Below are 6000 nucleotides of genomic sequence, written 5' to 3'. Positions count from 1 at the left end.
GTTCACCGGAGAAGTTGTTTAAACATTTCTTTCTATTTTAACACTATACCGTTACCTAAGTGAGATGTTACAGACCAAGTTTGGTAAAGTCCTAAGAAGCAGTTCAAGAAAAGTTGTTTAATGTTTAATTTAATAATAATGTGCATGCCATTCCCCCTAATGCTTTACTTTATTAGCATTTTATATTGATGACTCATTGTTTACTGTAAAGCCTGGCCTAGTTTTGAGACATCATGTGTGTCAGTAAGTTATTTACATTCTATGGTGTTCCAGAATGTTCTATCACAAATACTGATAAACAGAGTGTTTACATTATTTTAAAGTCTGAGTTATCCTGGATTTTTCTAGATCTTCTTTCTAATTTCTTTGTTATTCACGAAAGTGCTGAAACATTCTACGATGCTTTAAATAGGAAGCTGTCTGATTAGACATGAAAGAACCTTTAAGATCAAATTGAAAAACTTTCCTGTATTTCTCAGTAACAAAATATTACCAGTTTTAACATTGTGGATTAATATTCAAACAGTTGCTTTTGAGGTGAAGATTTATATTCTTTAGATGAATTGGAATTATCACTGATAGGATTTAAATTTTACCAGGACAGGATTTGGACTATTCTTGCATATTAAATTGGACTTTATGGCTAAGTTAGCATTTTCAAGGTATTTGAATTGTTACTTTTCATAATAAACTTTGTTATTTTTTTATCAATAGTTGCTCGTTTGTTTTTCCCATTACCTTTAGTATCACTTTTTAAGTAACAAGCAAATGTTACCCTTAGATTTTTCTATTTATAACTATGACGGCCTTTAGAAGTAATTTGCTTTCATCAACAACCTTTATTAAGTTGGTTAAGACAGGCTTAATTGATATATGTCTCTAAAAATATGTATACAGGGTGAGATAATAAATAATTACTCAAAAGACATACAGTTATGGTTCTTACTTGTTCAGTATATAGCTATCCTAAGATGTATGTGTGTATGAAGAATGTTAGAGAAGTTAATTGAAACAGCTTTGATTGCTCAAAGGCAATGCATTATGGTAATCACCAAAAGGGCCATTAGTCATTTAATTAGAATAGAACATGTATGTCCTGACAATATATGCAGCTTCAATTTATAGTGGTCAGAAAACTTTATAATTGAAAGAGAAGCAACCAAGATAAATCTGTCATTAGTATTGAGCATTACACAGCATTTTCAGGCTCTCCAGCAATACATTTGAAACAAGGCAGTCTGAAAGGCAGCTAAATCGCCCGCCACTGTTATGGATATTGATAGGGTAAACCTTTGACCTTGAGCTGTGACCTTGACCTTGAACTGACATGGCTGACTCATGAATTCTGCACATCATCTTGATGAGATGATCATTTGACCCAAGATTCATGAAAATCCTTCATGTGGTATAGGAGATACAGAGCTCAAACCTTTGACCTTGAGTTGTGACTTTGACCTTGAGTTGACATGACTGACTCATGAGTTCTTGATGAGGGGATCACTTGGCCCAAGTTTGATGAAAATTTTTTAAGGGGTTTAGGAGATACAGAGTGGACACAAAATGGAAGGCTCAAACATTTGAATCTAAGTTGTGACCTTGACCTTGAGCCTGCATGGCTGACTCATGAGTGCTGCACATCGTCTTGGATAGGTGATCATTTGATCCAGATTTTATATGAATCCTTCATTGGGATAAGGAGATACAGAGCGGACACAAAATGGAACGCTCAAACCTTTGACCCTGAGTTGTGACATTGACCTTGAATTGACATTGCTGACTCATGAATTCTTGATGAGGTGATCATTTGACCCAAGTTTGATGAAAATCCTTCAAGGGGTTTAGGAGATACAGAGTGGACACAAAATGGAAGGCTCAAACTTTAGACCCTAAGTTGTGACCTTGACCTTGAGCCGGCATGACTGACTCATAAGTTCTGCACAACATCTTGGATAGGTGATCATTTGACCCAGGTTTCATATGAATCCTTCATGGGGATAAGGAGATATAGAGCAGACACAAAATGGAATGCTTCAACCTTTGACCCCGAGTTATGACCTTGACCTTGAGCCAACATGGCTGATTCATGGGTTCTGCACATTGCCTTGATGAGGTGATCATTTGACCCAAGTTTGATGAAAATCCTTCAAGGGGTTTAGGAGATACAGAGCGGACACAAAATGGAAGGCTCAAACCTTTGAATCTAAGCTGTGACCTTGATCTTGAGCCTGCATGGCTGACTCATGAGTGACCTTGACCTTGAGTTGACATGGCTGACTCATGAGTTCTTGATGAGGTGATCACTTGGCCCAAGTTTGATGAAATTTTTTTAAGGGGTTTAGGAGATACAGAATGGACACAGAATGGAAGGCTCAAACCTTTGAATCTACAAAGCTCAAACCTTTGACCTTGAGTTGTGACCTTGACCTTGAGTTGACATGGCTGACTCATGAGCTCTTGATGAGGTGATCACTTGGCCAAAGTTTGATGAAAATTTTTTAAGGGGTTTAAAAAATTAGGAGATACAGAGTGGACACAAAATGGAAGACTCAAACCTTTGAATCTAAGTTGTGACCTTGACCTTGAGCTGGCATGGCTGACTCATGAGTGCTGCACATCGTCTTGGATAGGTGATCATTCGACCCAGATTTCATATGAATCCTTCATGGGGATAAGGAGATACAGAGCAGACACAAAATGGAACGCACAAACCTTTGACCCTGAGTTGTGACCTTGACCTTGAGCCAACATGGCTGATTCATGAGTTCTGCACATTGCCTTGATGAGGTGATCATTTGACCCCAAGTTTGATAAAATCCTTCAAGGGGTTTAGGAGATACAGAGCTCAAACCTTTGACCTTGAATTGTGACCTTGACCTTGAGTTGACATGACTGACTCATGAGTTTTTGATGAGGTGATCACTTAGCCCAAGTTTGATGAAAATGTTTTAAGGGATTTAGGTGATATACAGAGTGGACACAAAATGGAAGGCTCAAACCTTTGACCCTGAGTTGTGACCTTGACCTTGAGCCAACATGGCTGATTCATGTGTCCTGCACATTGCCTTGATGAGGTGATCATTTGACCCCAAGTTTGATGATAATCCTTCAAGGGGTTTAGGAGATACAGAGCGGACACAAAATGGAAGGCTCAAACCTTATAGACCTTGAGCTGACAATAACCCCCCATCCCCATTATTTTAAGTGTCTATGTCAAAAGTGTTATAAAAAGAAGCTGTGGTTATAACAGCTAAGAACTTGCAATTATTATACTGGTTGTAAAATATTTCTAATTATTAAGAAAAAGTAAGCGGTAATGTACACTAAAGAAGATAAAAATAATATAATGTTGACAATATGAGTTTCAAATGTATAATAATTATTTGTTTTAAAAAGTCGAAAACTATTTGGGATGTGGTAAAATATTTTTTTAAACAGATATGTAACATGTACAAATTTCATAAATATGTATTATATATATTAAAACATAAATATATCACAAATCATAAATCTGTGTAACGAAAATTACACATAGATTGATAAATTGTATACAACATTAGATAAATTGTATATAATTTGCTTCAAACTGAAGTTACTATCAAGATTAACAAAAAATCATTTTTCATGTGAAATGAAACTGATTTCATTGAGCTGAAAATGAAATGAGATGAAATGAAATAAAATGAAATAAATAAATAAATGTGTGAACTGATTTGCAAAGAGTGGGTGCTCCAACTTGCTTCATATATATGGCACCTTCGAATTATTCAATCAATGATAATGCTACAGTCCAGCATATGTTAAATACATCAGTAGATGCAAGTAATGAAGTTGGTTAGAAATATAGTATAGTGACATGTGACTCGGCTGTTGCTAAGAATGTATATTCTTTGGTTCTGCAGTCTAAAGATGGATTTGATAACATAATTGTTAGAATAGGTGTGTTTCACACAATCTGCTCTATATTTGGGCCTATAGGAAAATTGATGAAGGGCAATGGTCTTGCAGAACTTGTAATAGAATCAGGAATTTATTCTTGTGGTTCACTTGATAAAGTATTACCAGGTAAACGCTGCAACCATACCCTTAATGAACACAGGACTGTAATGGAAGCTCCTAAGTGTTTGCTTCTATGCAAGTCTGAAGGAACAAAACCTCGTAAGGAAAGCATTGCGGAAGGCACTAATATAACAGAAACAGACTGAAAGTCCATGCAAAGAAAATGTGTTTGAAATAGTAACTCTCCTGACTTTGAAGAGTATTTCAACAGACATGAGCAGTTCAAATCAGAAATCAGAAAAGGTAAAAATTGGCCAAACTGCTCAATTTTGGTCAATGCATGTAGACCTACTTCATATGATATTGTTGCCCATCAATGCATTAATTCTCTTGAGTTACATATAGCATCTCTGTACAAACTGTGCTCTTTGTTCTTCGCATTTGACCACAATAATCTTGCTCGCTACCTCCTCGTTTACCTGTTGACATTGATGAATATTGATCCAGGTGCAGAGGAGCTACTCCAAAGTAATGATTTTCGTATATCTAGGTCTTCTGTACCGGCACTGAGAAATGTTGTAGATATTACTACAGAGCAGACAATTAACAGACATGAAAAGTCTGAGGTTGACATACTTGGTTTCAGTAGAAACTATGCTGCATATTTCTACTGGTGCGTGATTCGTCATTACAGAGCAAGGTATGTTGAGGCAACACTTACGAATGCAGACATATATAGAAAAGACATGTACAATCACAAAGAAGTATAACCTGCTCAGATAGAGTGGAGAGGAAGTTAACGGGGTTATAATGGCATAGAATCCTTCACAAACCCATTCCAGGCTGAAAAAAACCCAACAAAGATGAAATTTACTGTGTGCCGTCTGGTATTCCTGCAAAAGCAGAAGTCGCTCATTACCTTCAACTCAAATAGGTGTAAAGACAATGGATGGATTATCAAAAGAAGACTGATTGAAAATTCAGTTCCTTTCCAAGACCACATTAAGAGAAGAAAACTTATAACATTTTCCACGGCTGAAGTTAAAAGGAAAGTAATCAATTCTCAAAACAAAATACTACAGGTAAGAGCAGAACGTAACGTATATGAACAGTTGGTACTTTTGGCTGTTCAGCACAACATAGATTTAGAATTGACACTTTTTTCCTGTAGGATCTGTCACCTGGCCATTATAGCTACTGCGACTGGAATGCCAAAGAAAACAGACAAGTCAAAACTACTTCACTATGTAGAGGCTACAGCCGTCCAAAATGATGACATTGTTTTGTTGATTGACAGTAACACCCTGCTGCAAAGCTTAGTAACCATCCCTGCAACATTCCAAGACATAGCCGAAGTTGTGTTCAGTCAACTACCTAAGACAACTTGAGTCGATTTTGTAACCGACACAGTCCTCGTGATAAAAAAGCATTCATGTCAAATAGTGAAAATAAAACACAGTGATCAATCAAATTTTCGAACATTGAAAATGCGATTCCTATGCACCAAAGATGAAGAGAAGACAACTGTATTTTGTCAATGGTGAAAAGTGTTATTTACTCACAAGTGAAGATGGGAACAAAGTTCAAGCTCAATCAAAGTTAGATCCCCAGATACAGATGCATTTGTGTTATTGGTGATATCTTCAAAAACACAAAGTACTGTTTTATTTTACACTAGACCAGGCAATAAGAGATGCCATTTAAATGCTCACAACATCTAAATAAGCAAAGGAGAAAGAATCTGCTCAATTTTGCCTGCAATACACCATCTGACTGGTCGACATAACCGGTGCTTTTGTTCGCACAGGGAAAGTAACCACTCAAATCAGTAGAGAAAAACCAGGTGTATGTTGCAACATTACAAAACATCACTGATCTGATGACCACTTTAACAGCATCGAAAATATTGCCTGTGCAATCTATGGATTGAAGAATACAATAGCATCAACAAACTTATGTATGACATGTTTCTCGCAAAGTATCAAGCACATGCTGGCAATGTCC

Source organism: Mercenaria mercenaria, chromosome 5, assembly GCF_021730395.1.
Source record: "Mercenaria mercenaria strain notata chromosome 5, MADL_Memer_1, whole genome shotgun sequence".
Classification (NCBI taxonomy): Eukaryota; Metazoa; Mollusca; class Bivalvia; order Venerida; family Veneridae; genus Mercenaria; species Mercenaria mercenaria.
The sequence above is the reverse complement of the archived record's forward strand: the minus strand, read 5'-3'. Positions refer to the sequence as shown.